The sequence below is a fragment of the Protopterus annectens genome, chromosome 11.part0 (assembly GCF_019279795.1).
Source record: "Protopterus annectens isolate FY-2018-M chromosome 11.part0, PAN1.0, whole genome shotgun sequence".
Lineage (NCBI taxonomy): Eukaryota > Metazoa > Chordata > Ceratodontiformes > Protopteridae > Protopterus > Protopterus annectens.
Window position 1 is genome coordinate 1,269,367,722 of NC_056745.1, and position 19,874 is coordinate 1,269,387,595.

Genomic DNA, 19,874 nt, shown 5'->3' on the forward strand with positions numbered 1-19,874 from the left:
ACATTGCCTGTGATATAAATAGGACCTGCTGGAGCGATAGGTATGTATCCCAGAGACTACCCTGTCTATGGAACAGGTTCCCCATCCATGTGAAGCAGATTTCCTCCCTAACCCAATTCAAATGCAACTTGGACAATTGGATGGGAAACCAGAAATTCATCCCTGGTTTGGCACCTATGTCTCTAATAGACACAGGTAACCTATAAATGGTTCAACTCCCAGGCCCATGCTTACACTTATCAAGGGTACCAGAATTTGTCAGAAATTTGGAATACATGACTAGGCTTATAAAGGCCATTGTGGTAGTTAGCCTAGTACATACCTATGAAACTATAAACCTATGAACCTATGTATCTGCAGATAACTTGACCCATCTTGCCTTTAAATGTTAAAGTGAAACTTCACCTTTTTTAACTCCAGAAAATTACCTTTAATTCAGAAGCTGGCAAACATTCTTCCAATTTATAACTACACTCTAGTCCATGTTTCTGACTATTATCTTGAAACTTGGTGTCCAATATTCTCTGAACACAAGGACAGATGAGATGTATGCATTCATCATCACTCATGAACATCTAGACCAATGCAACCACCTACAGGCAGATATTTTAATGAACATGCTGACAGAAAAATGCAACTATTCCTTCATTCCACCCACTACTCTTATAATTTTACAATTCCTTCAATTTAATTGTTTTATATATATATATATATATATATATATATATATATATATATATATATATATATATATATATATATATATATATATATATATATATATATATTATAATATTAATTCTTGTTAACCTTCCTAGAAGCTGGTGTTCAGTTCCACATCCATAATGAAGATAACCACTTCACCAAACTGTTATACCTGGAATTTTCTTTTCATGAATGGATTACTATACCACTGACAGGGAGACTAATCAATGAAATATATAAGCCTTAATCAAAGGCTCAGGATGGGATGCTGAGGGGTTTCTATGACAACCTTATTGCTGTTGGGCAACTCGTGTTTGTCCGGTCCTTGATAAAGCTGTATTTGAATATAACAATTCATTCTGTGCATTATAGTTTCAATCAAAGGCACTTATATGTACCATGTAGCCTACTAAAAACACATTTAGATGCTTTATCAGTATGACCCTTCTTAGTATGGTTTCATAGAACATTTCATATAGCTTTAAAAACTACATTCAAATTGTTTTAAACAAGGGCAGCCATCTTGTTAAAATCATAGAAAATAAACTGTAAAACCATTCAAGTAAACACAAGAATGCTTTTAAATAATGGCTACCATAATTATATATATATATATATATATATATATATATATATATATATATATATATATATATAGTTCCATAAACATAGTCATTTTACAATCAAGAAATAGTGCAGATCCTAAATCTGCATATGTATTAAAATGTACCCTCGTAAATTACAAGGAATTTGATTACGAGTGCTACTGAACACAATCATGCACTTATAAAACCTCTTATTTACCTGCAATAATAAGCACATTGTAGTTGCTTGAAGCACATCTGTCATATAAAACTGATAAAAAAAGCAAACTGAATATTTAAAAGTAATTCAATTAAAAGATGGGTATGACAGATGCATCTGTGCTGAAAGATTGCATTTCTTTTGCTTAGTGTACACAATTTCAATTGCCTTAAACATCACTGGCATTAATGTTAATATTATGAGTAAGCAGTGGAAAACTCTACAAGGGAAAGAACAATCCTAGGAAGCACTCACAATCAGATTAAATAATTTATGCAGCAGATGTAGTATGTCACTTAATAATACCTCTGGTTAGTGTAATTAATAAGATATGTTTCATTTATGTTAAACACATTCAATATTCCTGTTAAAAATTATAGAAAGAAAACAATAAAAAATTGTGTAAGTCTAATGAGCACTCAGTTAAGTAAGGCAGACCAAAATGTCACATTGGCTAAAATGCTGCATTGATTTATTTATTCCATTGCTTTAGACATAGCCTGCCTGCTTGTCCATAAAAGCAGAATGCAAAATTATATAAATAAACCAGTCATCTGATTAATAGAACAAGCTATAGGCCTATATATTAAGAAATATTGTCACATAAAGTACTCAACATGCTGGCTAAATTGTGCAAAAAAAAAAAAAAAACAGAATTGTGTATGTCTTAACCCTAGTAGCACTCCTCCTACTTAACTGTTTAACAAAATGCATTTTATTAAACACAGCCAAAGGTCTTCTTAAATCTATTAAAATTGAACACTTCAAATGCCATTTGTGAAACAATCATATCTGTTGCATAAATCTGGCCAAAGTCTTTATATATATTGAAATGCTGAGTTCATCTATTTAATTAAATGCATTTTGACTACTTTAAATGTAGGCTGCCTTCTTGTTAAAAATCATTAAAGGAAAAAGGCCAGAACTGCGTATGTAGGACTGTGTAAGTAGGTCAGACCCTGTGCCCCTTAGTAAAATTTTGCCAAAAAAATTACAAGGAAACTGATGAAACAGTGCAGGCCTTAAACCAACTGAATGTTGCAAACCCAGGATCTTTCATTTATGTGCTGAATAAAATGCATGTCAGTTGCTTTATATGCAGCCAACATGCTACTTAACATTCTAGAAGCAAACATTTCAAGATGAGCTACAGAAACAGCGAACTTGCTAAACAGTGCAGGGCACTGCCCTGTTTATATACATTTAGTAAAAATATATTTAAGTAATTTAAGTATTTGTCTCTGCAGTCCAGTTAGTAAAGATAGGAAAAAGTAGGCCTAAAGACATCTCATAATAACATGCCATGTAGCAGGCATATAAACTTGCATTTTTACCTCAAAGCCAGACCACCGATTTCAGTCTGGCCTGATGCAGATGTGTCCCTCCGTTCCTGCTTGGGATTAGCAATGAGCTACAATGTTGTATCACAACTACTTTAATATACTGCATTTTATATTTTACCAAAAATCTATAACACCACTGTACTGTTTCTACTTTATGTTATCATCAGCAAGGTATGGAGTGTAAATAATAGAACCCAGATATTTGTAAAATGACTTTGCCTGCCTTTCTATGATTCCTTAATGTAACTACATTTCTTAACATGAGGTCCTGTCTGCCTTCTTATCTGCCTTGCCTTAAATCTTTTGGCTTACTTCTTGTTTTTTTTTTTTGTAGTTCCTTATCCAAGAAAACCCATCTGACAATAGTTGTCTTAAACGTGCTCTCCCAAAAATGATACCAAAAATGTGATTGCAGGTGTGAATACAATTTATTAAATTATCTCAAATAACAGTTTAGATTGAATCACTGAACCACAATTTACTTGTTTTTTATATATTTTTTAACAAAAAAACATTTTTATTGAATTATCAGTTATGGCATAGGTAAATATACATTTATATAAATGAAAACAAACCACATTGGCATATTTTCATTTGCATAGATTATACATCACTTTTAATCTGTTTCACAGTCATTGCCAGTCAAACATTACATAGCTCATTCAATTGCTGCCTTCCCTTAAATCTTATTCCTCCTCCAAAATATTATTCTGCATGTATTGTTCCCACAATTCCTATTTTTTTATTTAATTTGCTCCTACCCATTTTTAAAGATCCCACTTCCTGTTCTTTTTATCTCTGTTACTATATTCACTACAGTAGGGTTGGTTTAGACTTTGATTTCCATTTTCTAGTAATTGTTATTTTGTTTTTGTTTTTTTGGCAGCCACCAGAATTAAAATCAGCAAGGCCTTACTATAACTAGGCAATTCCAATTTTGAATCACAGCTCAAAAAAATAATTTCCTTAATTACAGCAATTTGTTCACCTAGTACTTCTGAAAGAAATGTCTGCAGGGATATTTTAAGGAATGACAACTATTGATATATTGTTGACCCACCAATAAATATAACTTTCCATAATGTATTAAACCATAAATCACTGGCACCTTATCTTAGTGGCATACCATAAAGCTGTCTCATGTGCTAAAGCCCTCTCATATGCTTAGCCTTGCCACTGAATGAACTATAGTAGGCACCATTGACAATACTGGCCACTGCGTCATTAAACCATGCCATGGTCACTTGAACTTAAACCAGTCCAAGAAAACAAGGGCAGAATGAAAAAATGGGATATAGGTCCCAAAGCCACCACCAAGGCAGAAGAGGAGGGATGCAGGGTTGTCAGGTCCTGAAATGATGGCAGATACCCAGTACATTGAATATTTAAAGGTGGTAGAACATGCAACCAAGTGGTTCATGGGCCAGACAAAATGGTATGCAAAGCAAATCAAAAAATCATTAGCTACAGCGAAATGTTTTAATAGTCTACTTAAAGAAAAAAAAATGTATTTTAAGATTCCAGTTTATGTTAAACATTGAACTAGATTCTGCACAAGTGCTAGAAAAAGCTAGAATAAGCTTCAGCTGAAAAGATATACCGTCTCCTATCTCTCTGTGTGTGTGTGTGTGTGTGTGTGTGTGTGTGTGTGTGTGTGTGTGTGTGTATGTATATATATATATATATATATATATATATATATATATGTATGTATATATGGATATAGAGCTATATACATAAAGATATGCATATATGTATATATATATATATATATATATATATATATATATATATATATATATATATATATTATACTAAGTTTGCACCTAATTGTATGACTTTTCTTTTGTAACTTGACAGCTCTCATGGGAGGTGAAACTTCTACCAAGGTTTAATTGTCTTTTGAAGCATTTTATGAACTAAAAAGTATCATGCATCTGAAAATTTGTGAGTGAGCGAGTATTTACCCTATATGCAGATGCATTGTAAATAGTTCAGGTGGTAGTGTTATCGTAAGGTATTCTAAGCAAGTGAAAGTATACAGGTTAGCAGTCTAATACTAGTACGTGAGCATATAGCGTTTTAACATTTGTGGAGATTTGTATTATGTTTACATTTGCCTGTATGGATGATGAAACCAAGTGTTGCTCTAAATTAGTGAAGGTAGTTTTTCTTGGAAAACTGTGACATTAGAGTTGGTAATTTTTCTTGGAAAATTGTAACATTAAAGTTGGGAGTCCTTCATGATTAGCAGTCAAGGAAATGAGACTTAGTGATGCAAAGATCAGAGGGGATTTGATCAGTTTGGATGTGGGAGAGGCATAATGCTTTGTGAGCGTATGTTAAGAATGTGGTCATCTTTCATACCTTTATACTTGTATTACTAATGTAACTGTACATATTGCATGAAATATGTATGTTGTTTGTTTTTATAAACTGAGTAATGAGTAAAATATTTGGGGCAGCCATATTTGGTGAAGAAAATATCCTGGAGGTGCAACTACATTAAAGGCATATTTATTACATACTGATAATCTTAGCATTTTGCATATAGCCTTGTGATAATGAATAACAGTTAAAGACATCCAATGACAGTATATCAGCCTTTGTGAAACAGATATATGAAGAAATGAAGACAAAACTATCCAGTATCGAACAGTTGCAGGCTCTATCTCTCTACTGTGATTGATATTGTTTCCTGCAGTTATAAAACCAATTTTGTCCTTCAATGTATTCAGCAGTTTGAATAATTTAATTTTAGAAAGAACAACATTTGCTACTCCTCAGGTTTTCCTGCATTTGTGCATTGAGTTTGGAAGATGGCATTAGGCAATCCTTTTACATTTATCTGTTTGTAAATTTATCAGATTTAATCAGACAAGTATTTGTCTTGGAGATATAACACTGGGGATATGTGTTTTTTTGTTAAGTACAGTACTATATTATAGATGATTTGAAATGGATCTTAAGCCCATGTCTGTTAAAATAAAGCATTCTTCAACACGCAAAAATATACTCACATTATATTTATATATGGGGATGTTTAAAAGGTTTACCTTTGATTGATTGAAAATCAATTAGTCAAACGCACAATGTTCGGAAGTATGTTTTCAAGTTCACATATGGTCGACTGCATACAGAGCAAACTCACATGTATGCAAACGCCCTCTTGAATTCGCCCTATTCATTTTGCACATCCGAATGTGAAGTAAGTAGTTGTCACAATAATAAAAAAGTGAATAAGTACCTGTAATGGTTCTGTTTTGCTTTCCCAACTGCTGTTCTGGTACGTTATCTGGTTTGAACCTTATAAAAGCGATGTGCAGGTGAAAGATAGAACTTAATACAACGTAAATGTCATGAAATACACCACAGCACTTTGTAAAATGCTGTTATTTGTGTATTTTTTAGAATGATGCGTGTAATGTGCATTTCAAGCCCGGTGTGGTGAATGCTGTTTACAGTACGAGTAAAACCCAGAAAGGGAGACAGCTATTAGCTGTTGATGGGTATCAGTATTATAAAGAAAAATCTGTTAATGACAAACAGTACTGGTGCTGTATTAAAAAGAACAGAGTAAAATGTAAGGGCAGGTGTGTCACACAAGTGGACTGTGAGGGCTTTAAACTACTAAAGATTACGGAGCACTACCATGCCCCTGATGTCCTAAAAATAGAAGTATTTAGGGTATGGGACCAGCTGAAGACGAGGGCAGAGCACTCTACTGAGGAATGCTGTAAGGTGTTCTCAGAGGTACTGGCCACCACTTCCTCTGATGCTGTCCATGAACTGCCAAATACAACTGCCTTAAAGCAGACCATTACCAGACATAGGTACAACAAAAAATCAGAGACATTCAAGGCCATGAAGTCATTGAGGGACCGGAGCCCTGAAATGGTTCCCATTAAGTTGGGTGCTTTTATAGTCCTCCGTAGTAGTGTTGATGTGGAGGATGCAGTCCATATTTTTGTAATAGCTACCCCTGAGAACCTCAAACTGTTCTGCAACTCTGAGTATATAATGGCAGATGAAACATTCCTCATTAGCACAACAGAATGTCGCCAAATATACAGTATACATTGTGCTCTTGATAGTGCCAACAGTAGGAAGGTGTTATACGGGATATTGCCCAGCAAGTCAGAACAGCGTTACGACCTGTTCTAGGGCATAGTGCTACAACTGTGTGTTGATCATGACTTAAAGCTGATGCCTAACATGGTGTTGACTGACTTTGAGTGGGCCCCATTGAACTGTATCAAGCAAAATTTGACCGAATCAGCGGCGAAAGGCTGCTGGTTTCACCTTTGCCAGATAGTCTGGTGACAGATACAGAAGCTATATTTAGCGGCAACATTTGATAGTGATATCACCTTTGCAATGCTATGTAAGGAGGTCCCAGTGCTTGCCTTTGTGGCTCCAGAGGATGTAGCTTCCATCTTGAGTCTGACATGCCAGAATATGGTAAGGCTTTATGTACATACTTTAGAGGAAACTATATACTCGGCAGACCAAGACAATATGGGATGAGAGATACAACTTCTGAGAGGTTGCCCCCAACATTTGAGATAACCTTTTGGAACCAGTTTGATACATGCACCATGGGTCCCAGTTTGATACATGCACCATGGGTTAGCCACGTAACCAAAACCCGGTGGAGGGATGGCACAGGAGACTGAGAAGTTTAATGGGGAAGAAGCACCTGTATTTGTTGGATGTGCTGCATGCCATCCAACTTGAACAAAATCATGTGGATGACGTGTGTGAGAAACGAATTGTGTGTATCAGCATCACAACAGAGGAAGAGGCTAATGGACAAGGAAGCAGCCTTTGAAAGGCTGCTATGCAATAGGGCACAATTTACTGCCTGGGGCTTTGCGATATGCTGTTTGTGATATGTGTTGTTTGGAACAAGATTTGAATACGCTGCACTACGGAACTTGCATATTGGTATGTGTTGGACTGCTCACTATCCACTATTGCATGGTAGAAAGCATAGTTTGGCACGGGTTCAAAAAAAGGGTGAATTCTGGATTCTGCTATGTGCAATTTGACATTTCGAAATACATCATTGCGTGCTTTCAGTCATACAGGTCGCACATTTGCAAGTTCGCATACATGATATCCAGTAAATCAAAGGTAAATGGTTTAAAACACATACTGCAAAATTATGCATGACAAAAATGAAACTTCATAATGATACTGAGATGATGCCTTTGTTTTACAGGAGCTTATTTTAATGCCATGACTACAGTTTTGTAGTAGAATCTCATGACAAGTAATGAAATAAGAAACAAACTTGTACTGGGAATAAATTAATGTAACTTCAGTATTACAATTACTGACCTCCTTGGAAGGTGGGCTATAAAAGAGTAGGGGAACAAAAGGTTGTCAAGTAAATATGATTGCCATTAAAATCTGACAGCTAGGAAAAGAAATTATGAATCAAAAGACTCTTTTGAATTGTGCCATTAGAGCTGTATAATAAAAGTAAATTAAAGCATTCTGGGACTTTTCTGTGATTTTGTTATAGGAGAAGAGCATAATAACTAGCAAAGCTGCTCGTATGAGTGCATTATAAGGAAGCGATACTATTCACAAGCAGACAGGAAAAGCGAAAGTTGAAAAACTTGACTGTAAAAGCATATTTCATCTGTGCCAGTTGGCTGTTTCTTGAAAATAGCATGATTGATCTATGTTACACAAGTCTTCAAAGGTTCTCTCTTCTGTCTTAATTCTCTGGTATTGTAAGGCTGTACTAAATTGATGTACATCCCTTGTAAGTACATAGAATGAACCACATTTGTTTTAAGTTCTTACCCATACAAATGATAAACTGTACTAGAAACAATGAATTGAAAGTCAGTTCTGCATGAGAAACATTGCTTTGTTCATAACGCAGTGGAGAACACCAGGTCTGATTGAATTGTACTACTACAGACAAGTACAGATCTGTGATACATGCGACTTCCTTAGAGCCAGTACAGTTTGTAAGGGGTGATAAATAGCCATGCCATACCTAAAGCAGCCTTCCTCAGACCACACCTTCCAGTGTTGTGGACAGCAGTACATTTGTAACTTTACTGGTTCTTGAATTGCTTTGCAAACTGCTGCAGAAGAAAATCCCTCCCTTTATTTTCAATGGATATTATTTTATTTTTTATTATTTTATGTCTCAGTTCCTTGTGCTTATACTCTATACAGTTTATAGGCAATAGTCATAAAAATAAACGAGTATCTCACAAATTAAAATAGACATATTACTTTTAATGTTAGAGATAGCTTCAGATATCGTGACAATTAATCCCACAAACAGTTCTATACATGATCATGCAAATGACAAATAAACTACCCAAGGCTAGGTCTAACAATTTATAAACATTTTAAATACTAACTGACTTCAAATAAAGTTATGCCTGCATGGTGAAAAAAAATCTTTATAAACTAATGAAAGGCAAGGATATTTTAGTTACAATGTATAGTACCCATTTCAGCAAGAGTTATGCATGGTGCTAAGTGTACTTAAGCAGGGGTAGGGTTTTGGATGCTAAAAGAAGATTGAGGTGTATTAACTAATCTACCACTCCCATTCTGCATTTGACATGTTTCAACCATTTTGTGTTATGGGACAAGACTGACTGTCACCAAGAAGTGCATTAGTCTCAAGAAGATACATTGGATTCCTGTCTATATAGTCTGGAAAAGTATGGTTGATTTTTGTCATCAATTATTTTCAAAGTTTCTGAGCATACCTTTTGATAATAACTAAGTAGTATATGTACTATGTTTTGTGACTAGTTACATTAATGAAACTAACAAATGTAAGAAGTCCAGCCAAAGGTAATTCCTGAGTTTTAGCCAGAGATATGATGTAATGGAAAAAAATAGCAACACAGGAGACACAGATAAGTTTTATTTAAGACTTACCAACAAGCTTTCACAAATCACTAATTCAGGTTGGTTTCTTACCTCCAAAATTATAAAATACTCAATTAACCCTGTTTAGCTGAGATTATTACAAAAGACCATAAAATGATTTTTGAAATCCCTCCCCCTTCAACTACTTAAATTTGTTGGCCATCCTACTGTATTCCATAGTACCAGAATACAAAAGTGACCACCCCTTTCAACCCATCTTGCTGTTTTAAAAATAGTAACTCTCAACTAAACCTTAACTTTTTAAACAGGTAAAACTTAAGTTACCTACTTTCACATCTAACTTCTCTAGTGCACACTGCAGTGTGCATTTTTTTTTTCATCTTACCTTTAAGCATCCCTGTGACTAGCACTTTCTCTAATACCTGCTGGAAAGCACTAGGAAGCCTTAAACTGATACAAGCACTCATCTCTCCTTGTTAATAAGGAGAAATTAATAGGCACTAAACAGCCTATAATTGCAAAGTACCTTACTAAGGTAAGGGAAAACAGCTCCTGTACTTTACAAAAAAAAAAAAAAAAAAGCACCAAACCAGGCATATCCAAGGGTCAGCTTCCGTGATTTCTCCTGTCCACCTGGTGAATCTGGGCATACTGGGGCAATGCAGCAATTGCCTCATCTACACAGACAGCCCTCTCCTCCTACCACCCAACACTACAACCTGTGAGAGATGCACTTACATAGCCAAAATGGAAGCAAAGCTCTCTCCACCCAAGATTGTGCTAGACAGTCAAGAGGAGAAGGTTAACACCCACACTACACCTCAAGCAACACATAGCCCTTCTAAACCCACACCACCAACACCCACATATAGAAACACTAAATTCACATATGCAGAAGCCCTTAACTGTAACCTTCCCAAGCAACAAGGACTTCTGAAGCTGAAATGCAAACAAACATCAATCACAACCAAAGTGTCACATAGTTCACAACACCAGCGTGCCACCCAGCAACATCTCCTAAGGCAAGACAATGTACCTAACACTTTAGTCATAGGTGACTCTATAGTCCTGCACACTGATGTCCCTCTCACCAGGTTGAACAAGGAGAAAATTACAGTCAGCTGCCTGTTGTGTGCCAGGATCCACCACATAACACATGCACTCAAGTCACTCCACAACAAGTACAAATATGACTCTGTCATTGTCCATGTTGGAGTGAATGACTTGAGACGTACCTCCCTGGACTACATGAAAAGAGACATGGAAGAGCTCTCGGATCATGTGGTATGACCCTAGCCCTGAGTAGCATCCTGCCATAGCCCAGAATGATACCACAATATAAGGACAAAATGATTGACTTCAACAATTGGCTAAGCTTCTGGTGTCATTCAAAGAGGATCCAGTATCTGTCTGCCTGGGATGACATGATTGATAGACCACGATGCTTTGCCAGAAATGGTCTGCACCTGTCGCCTCTGGGATTCAGGTTACTGGCTAAGGCTCTTGCCACCCCTATAGTGCCTTTTTTAGGCAAAGTTCAAAGGACAAAACCACCACCGTAACAGGTACAAGCATGCAAAATCTGAAGGTAATGCTACTCAATGCTAGAAGTCTAAACCTCAAAATGCACTCTCTCGAGGCACTCCTAAAAATGGAGAACATCGATATCTGTGCAGTAACTGAGACCTGGTTCAAGGCTCCAGAGAGCACCCCTGCAACACCAGGCTACAACTCTTACCACACTTTTCAGCCACCAAACCAGGGCTAAAACACTAAAGGTGGAGGAGTGTCAATATTCACCAAGGATATTCACACCACCAGGCTAGTTCCCCAACACAATGTGTCTGAAATTTTCCAGGTGCAACTAACACTAGGCAAGACTGCAATCCAAATTGTAGCTTACTACAGATCCCCCACCATACCCCAAGATTCTCACTACACCTTTCTAAACATACTGGAAAATATTAAGATAGAACCAAACACCTTAATACTGGGTGATTTTAACTACCCTGCCATTAACTGGGAAAACTACTCATGTACCAACACCTTTGCTCAACGGTTCTTGGAATTCATAAATTCCAATGCCCTAGATCAACTAATTCATAGTCCCACCAGGGGCTCCAATATCCTAGACCTGGTCATTACCAACATGGGAAATCGATGCTCCACACCTATGGTCACCCCCTTGTTAGTCAGGTCTGACCATAAGCTAATCACCCTTAACATCCACATCCCACACCCACTCCCCATTAAGGAAACCTCCATAAAAACTTCTCCAAAGCCAACTTCATGCTACTCGAGTCAGAAGTGACAAACTTCATGACACCCATGCAGACGGGAACTGAAAGTTCAACTGCTGAATCCTACACTAAGGCACTGTACGAGCACATCCACTCATGCATGAATCGTGCCATCCCAAATAGAACTAAGATGCTCTCATCCAAAAAAAGGAAGCAAATCTGGTGGTCCCCTGCCATAAACAAACTTTACAACAAAAGGAAGAAACTGTTGCAGAAAAGAGGAAAATCCCAGGATGCAAAAAACTCCCTTACCAGCCTCAGTAAGAAACTGAGATCACTCATAAAATCCTCCAAAGCTAGTTACGAAAATAAAATTGCCAAAGATTCCAAAGACAACCACAAGGCATTCTATAACTATGTCAAGAATCTAAATGGCAATGCTCAGATCTGCTCTGAGCTAAACCAGAATGGCATTAAATATACTGATCCCAAGGATATTGCCAATATCCTGGCAGATCGATTCAGTGCCAACTTCACCACCCTCTCACCCCCTAAATGGCCCATCTCAATACCGGAAGATTGCCAAATTCTGGTAATAACGGCCACACAGGTAAAAAACGCATTCTCCAAAGCTAAGAATACAGCATCCATGGGACCAGATGACATCCTGGGCTGTGTACTACATGAACTACAATATGAACTGGCACCTCACCTAAGTGTCATGTTTAATCATAGCCTCACCTCAGGTTTTATGCCCACTGAGTGGTGCAGAGCTATGGTTATCCCACTCCACAAGGGGGGATCCACCTTGGATCCCGGAAACTACCATCCCATCAGTCTGACAAGCCTTATCTGCAAGGCCATGGAGCGTATTATCATGGAACTTATAAACAAAGACATTGGCAACCTTCAAACACTGGACCCCACCCAGTTTGGGTTCGTGAAGGGCCGATCTTGTCTCCTGAACCTGATTGACTTCTTCGATTCAGTCTACAGTGCCATGGACAAGGGTAAGGTGGTTCACACAGCCTATCTAGACCTTGCCAAGGCCTTTGACACCATCCCCCACTCTGGCATCATAGATAAACTTACTAAGCTGGGCATTAATCCCTACGTCACCCAATGGGTTGCTAATTGGCTTACTGATAGAACCCACACTGTAAAAGTAGCCAACTCCAAATCCAGCTCCAGACAAGTGACAAGTGGAGTACCTCAGGGTTCAGTCCTGGGACCGCTCTTGTTTGGCATCTACTTCTCTGAAGTACTGGCCAACACTAAGGGACTCTGGCTAACAAAGTTCGCAGATGACTGCAAACTGGGAGCCAGTATTGAATCCCCAAATGATGTGGATACTCTACAAAAGGGCCTTACAGAAACAGATGCTTGGTGCCAGAGCCATGGGCTCAAGCTCAATGCCAAGAAATGTATAGTTATCCCCTTTGGGAAAAAACATGTATCCGTGAATTACCATGTAGGTGGCAGTACACTAAACACCGAAAGTGTGATAAGAGACTTAGGGACACAGGTGGACAGTGGTCTCACCTTCGATAACCACATCGCCACAACAGTCAGGAAATCCTTCTATGTGGCACACCTCATCACTAAGGGATTTTCATCCAGAAAAAAGGAGGTCATTGTCCCACTGTACTCATCCCTCATTAGACCCATTATAGAATACAATGCCCCATTTGGTATGTACCTCTCAAGACATCTGCAACAATTGGAAAGACCGCAGAAACACCTCACTAAAAGAATCACAGGCCTAAAGCAGATACCCTACACTGACCACCTTAAGAAACTCTCTGTCTCATATCGTCTACTCAGAGGCGACCTCTGCTTAACGTACAAGGCCATGTCAAATTCAGAGCTGTTGGACATGTTACACTTAAAGAAATCCCAATCCCTCAGAGCCACACGCTCCAGGGATCTAAACATTGTCATCACAATAAACAAAACATGCTGGAGGGATAGGTTCCTGACCCAGAGACTCCCCAGACTCTGTAATAGATTGCCTATACATTTCAAGCAGAGTGCCTCTTTGGCCCTCTTCAAAAGGAACCTTGACGATTGGATGGGAGAAAGGAAATTCACCCCAGGGATCACGTCAGTCGCCCTACTAGACAGGGGTCCAGGGAAGTAAATAGTGTGGGAAGAAATAGCCAGGGAATTGCTATGGCTAGGCTTGTATAGGCCCTAGGGCTGATAGCCTAGTACCAACCTATGAACCTATGATGAAGAAGTTGTTTGGCTTCCTGAATCAGTTGCCCTCTTTACTGAACTTCCGGTCACATGACTTCATACACTGCTTCCGCCATCCTTGTCAGGATCTAAGTTCTTTCAACAAAGACCCAAACTAGTGAGCTACAAATTCCTGCTGGGTTTATTTTTATTGGAATACCATAGGATGTGAAATACCCAGTATAGTATTTCAGCAGTAATAGCTAACAACAAACACAGTCCAGTGACTAAATTCCAAAAATCAGTTTGTTCTTAATTAAAATTTTAAATCAGAGCAGATTAGAACTTATCTAGATAAATGGCTTCATCATTCTGCATTAAAAATGGCTGACAAGCAACCACTTTTGCAAGATTTTTAGTGCCTTTAACATATAAAAACATTTGCAATGCATTGACAAGATCATATAACAATAGAATATCGGCTCTGAAAAAGTGTACTGTCTTAAGAATCTATTGCACCATACAAAATAAATCTAATCACGGAAATATTTATTCTGCAACAGACAGAGACAGCATGGTATATTTAGTATGCCTATGTTAACTGGATAAAGTGTGGGTTGTAGTTGTTACATAGCATATCCTCCCCTCTAGTCTCATAAGTCTTTCTTATACCTGTCTCATTCCAGACTTAATTCATTGTATTTGAACTTACTCCCTCTTAAGTATGAATTAAACAGTAAAGTACATCCATGTGTATGGAATAGCATCCTTATATCTCTTCCTGAGTACCCATCTTTGTTCTTCTGTTCTCAGTTCAACATTTTACTTTTGTTTTTAGTGCTGAAAAAACACATTTGGACTTTATAGATTCCCTTTAGCTCCCCAGATATTTATGCCATACTGTCCATTTGCTTGTAGTCTTTGAGGATGCATACTAACCTCTTTTATATTTCATGTGCATTTTACTGTCATTTGCTGAAATGCCTCTCTCCTATTGATATTGTTCTCTCAAAGAGGTTTCTAGCTATGGACAGTACCAACTATCACTGAAGGCAAAATATTCTCATGTTGTATTATAGCTGCTTTACTCTGTATAATCTAGTATTCCACTTAGTTTCATTACCACTTTTTTCTAACATTTTTTTTATGCATTATTTCCTGTTACTTCTTTTAGTTGAGTTACTTTTGTTCATTGCTCCTGCAACCCTCCAGTCACACAAATTTTGTAAGGTTTTCTTGAGTTATGCTTTCTAGATATGTTGCACTGGTGATGAACATGTCTATGTCTTCCTTCCGTGGCACAAAATGTTTTTAAACATTCTCTTAGAAAGTACTTGGAATGTATCCAAAATGAGACAAATTAAAATCACCTTAGATATTATATATCTGTGCCACTTAAAGAAAGAAAACTATCTGACTTTATATTCCACCATAATTTATGGTGGCGATCAGCTGGAATCTATAGACAAAGTAAAAAAACTTCAGTTTTTGGTAAGAGGTTAACATTGATGGAGAGTATGACTTCTTTCCCCTTAAGGACTATGCTGTGGTTGTGCATGTTCATAGGTTTATAGGTTTATAGTAGGCTAATGGACACAAGGCCCCTTAAAAGCCTAGATGTGCAACCCAAATGTAACCCACAGATTAGATCTCTATAATTGCTGATTAATTGACTGCATCTGTTCATCAGAGACATAGGTGCCAGACCACTGCTACATTTCTGATATATATTGTTAGACTTATGTAGGGTTAAGGAGGAACTCTGCTTCACATAGATGTGAAGCCTGTTCCAGTTAATGGGAATACTCTGGGAAACATATCTGTCTCTCTAATATGTCCTGTTTATATCACAAGCAAAATTTAGATCTTTGATTTAGTAGTTCTGATAATGTTTGCTTTGTTTATGTGCAAAACATTTATCAAAACAGGGTTTAGAGGTGCTTTGTAATCCAGACAAAGGTCATGTATCAGCAGTCTGTAGGGTACAGAGTAAAGGGACATGGCTTTAAGGTGATCTGTACATGGCATTTTGTTTACTTCTAGCACTCTTTTTGTAAGGAACCTTTCTCAGTGTTCCAGTTGCTGCATGTCTCTGGTCAGGTACATATCAAAGGGGGCATTATACTGTATGATGGGTCTGATGAGGGCTGACTACAGTGGTACAATGACTCTTCTAGACCTGGATGCCATGCCTTTACTTATAAGTCGAGCAACATGGAAAGATTTTCTTACTTCCTTGGGCATATGTTGAATGGAGGTTAGGTTACTATATACATGAGTTCTGAGATCCCTGACTAGTGAATCAACTTTTGTGTGTGTTTTATTGATGATGTAGCTGGATTCCCAAAAGATGCTATAATGCATTTCTTAGCATTGACGTTTAAGCTATAGCTTTGGCACCAAGTGTTTGTCTGTGTCAGGCCTTCCTGAAAGGTGTTCAGTCTTGGGGACTAAATTCTTGGGTCCTATCCATGAGCCAGCTAACTGTTGAGTGCATTATAAAAGGGTTTATGCCTACCTCTGAAAGTTTGTTGACGATGCCCAAGTGGGGTTTTGTATCCAATGCTTTAGCCAGATTGAGGTAATCAATATGCACTGCTTTCCTCTCTTCCACTGCCTTAGTGACTTTGTCAAGACATCTATCAGATTCAGTAAGTATGCCCTTCCTTTGACAAAGCCAAACTGGGATGCATCCAGTGTCTTATGTCCTTGTTGATAATTTCCATGATAATTCTTTTAATAGCTTTTGCAAATAAGACTAGTCAGACTAATGGGTCTGTAGTTTCTAGAATCTGTTGAAGGTCATTCCTTATGAAGGGGATGAATGCCACAGTCTTTCATTCTCATAGCAGAAAGCCTGCTTTAAGACAATAAGTTAAATAGTGACTCCAGGGGGCCTGATAAGTCATATTTTTGACTGTTCCGGAGTCATCCCAGGATATTATTGGGTCCCATTGAGACCGTGTTCTTGGCTTTAGTGAGTGCAGTCAGTACATGCTCCGTAGTTATAGTTGGCAGAATCTATTTGAGAGCATTTCTTGGGAGATGATTGGGATTGGGGTGGGTAGAATTGGAAATGTATATTTAAATATATATATATTTATTTATTTATTTGACATTTGTTGACCAGGTTAGTCTGAATGTGCAGCTGCCCCTTTCAGTGAAGACCCAAGGAGAATAGCTTTAAATTACAAAAATAAAAATTAATAACACCGATATGTACACGATAATAACAATCAAGATACAATTATACATATACAGTTTTCTGCTTAACAAAGTATAAGCAGTCTGCCAATAAAACACAAATTTTAGGAGGAGAGGACCAAAATTACAAGGCAAAAATCTGGACATTCTGTGGAAATCTGGACAGTTGAGCTATATGGTGTCATCCTGTTTGACCAACCTTGAGGTATGCTTGTTATTGATGTGTATCAAGAACTCCTCCATCTTTAGTCCTTGTCTGTGCAGCTACTAGTCTAAAAGCTTTCATTTCTGGGGTACTTGCTTCTTCTTTAAACCATGTCTTGGTGAGTTTGTGGTCTGTAATGTGAGGAGGGCTTGGAGGGAGTGTAGTTTTTTTTTTTTTAGGCTCCTGTCATTGAACAGTAACATCTTAAAGTTCACTTGAGTTAATGTTTCTACTTTGATAGGTTTGTCAATTTGGCATTGCTCAAAAAGTTACTATGGCGGTGGATAAAGGTTTAGCCAGCATTCAAAAGCCTAGAGGGGATATGTGCAGACCATCCTTGGCAAAGCAACATGGTCTATTAACCATGTCCCCCCGAGCTGACAAATATTAATTCCCCTTAGAATGATACCAGAAAGACAGCCAATTGTTAAAATCAATTGCAATTTCATCCTCGTTCATGGTAATGTGCAGCTCAATGCTAGACTAGTACCAGCTTGAAGCACATAGTCTGAGAGCTCCATAATGTCTCTTTTCATAAAGTCTAGGGAGGTCATTTACACCTACATAAACTCTGTTGGAATCATACTGGTACCTGTGGTGTAATGACTTGAGTGCAAGCATGATTTGGTGGATCCTGGCTCAAGATAAGCAATTGGCTGTTATCTTCTCCTTGCTCAGACTGGGTAGAGGGGCATCAGTATATTTTACAATGGATTCACCTATGACATGAGTCCTGGGAGGTATGTTCGCCTGTCTTAGGGGCTTAGGGTTTTGGGGTCCATTGAGTGTGGCTGTAAGTGTGGTGTTAGGCATTTGTACCTTTGTGCTTGCTGAGGCATAGCTTTGATAGCTGCCAATCTAGGTGGTATTTGCTATTTAGGAAGAATGCTTTTAAGTACCATGGCATACATTAGTCTGTGTGTGTGCTGTGTGCTTTGTGCTATGTCAGGTGGGTATTGTATGTGTGGTTTTCACAATCTTGTGTGAGCTATTATGCAGCCTCAAGTGTCATTGTGTAAGTACACCTTTCACATACTCTGTCTGTTTCTTTAAGGATTAAGTGGTTGTGGGTAAACATGAAACAATTTCCACATTGTATGAAGATGCCCATATCCACCAAGGTGGCTACAGAGAGGATAGGAAATTGTATATCAGTGCTGTCCAGTCCTTTGATTGGAGAGCTGCAATGGGGGGGGGGGCTATATATTGGGTTTAGAAGGCTATTAAGGGTGCTTTGTTGGTGTAGACTAATAATAGGGCAAATTATTCTAAACAGTATTAAATGCTACTAACTTTAATATTAATGCAATACTGTACAGTCTTCTACTAAATCTATAGGTATTGACAGCTGATGCCCAGCTAGCTGTTCTAAGGTTGTCAGCACGCAAGGTATTTGCTCTATATTTATTGCTTTACAGGGTACCGTTTTATGGACCATTCTGTAGGGAAAATCCACTTTCTTTGATGGTTCTTTGGAAAACAATGGGTGGGAAGAGTACTTAAATAGCTTATACAATAAACAATAGCAATGAAAGAGGTGAAAGAGGGAATTTGGAAATCAGCTTACCATAAGGGGTGGAGGCCAGAGACATAGAAGCAGGCTAGCTAGATTAGATGGAACCAATCAAGTAAAGCAAATATACATGGCTTTTCAGAATCTTTAGCTTATTGTCTCAGTAAGAGATGGGGCAGACAAAAAGAACAGAGGAACAGAAAGGCACTAGTATACAACTTTAAAGAGGTAAATGAAATGTAGAAAATAAAAGTGTAGGATTAAAACTGGAATATCAACAAGACTTTCACTACTGAATTCCATTAAAATTTAAGTCACCAGACAATAAAGAAATTTAACAGTAACACTGTTTATAGAAAATGCAACAACAATGACTTAATAAGGCGCAGAAAAGGCAGTAGTTCACAGTTCAGCCACAACTGTGAATGAAACTGTAAGGCTAAGGTCCAGAAGGGTTTAAAATGCAAACTTGGTTTTACAATTATTTCTGCTTGTGGAGAGAGAAGTGCAGTATAATGTAGAAACACAATCATCCCACAACTGCAACTTAAGCTGTAAGACTAAGGTCCCAGACCAAACTAAAAAACCCAAACAAACATGGAAAATGGAAAACAAGTACAAAGACGTATTGCCACACAGGTCACCAAGAGGAACTTGAATTTTTAAGCAGAGTTTAAATAAAAGCTTTTATTCTCATTTTTTTATGAAAAGGTCACATTTCTGTGCTCTCTACTCTCTCCAAGTATTGCATAAAAGACCCTGTGTGGAGTAGCTCTGTGATGGATATAGCAGGATAGTTATAAGTG

The 19,874-nt window shown here is 37.7% G+C and overlaps 1 protein-coding gene across 1 annotated transcript in view; it reads left to right on the top strand.

Moving 5' to 3' along the window:
- The window catches only part of CDH13 (cadherin 13), a 3,439,935-nt gene that overhangs the window by 797,649 nt on the left and 2,622,412 nt on the right, over positions 1–19,874 (top strand). The gene's annotated exons all lie outside the window — the stretch shown is intronic.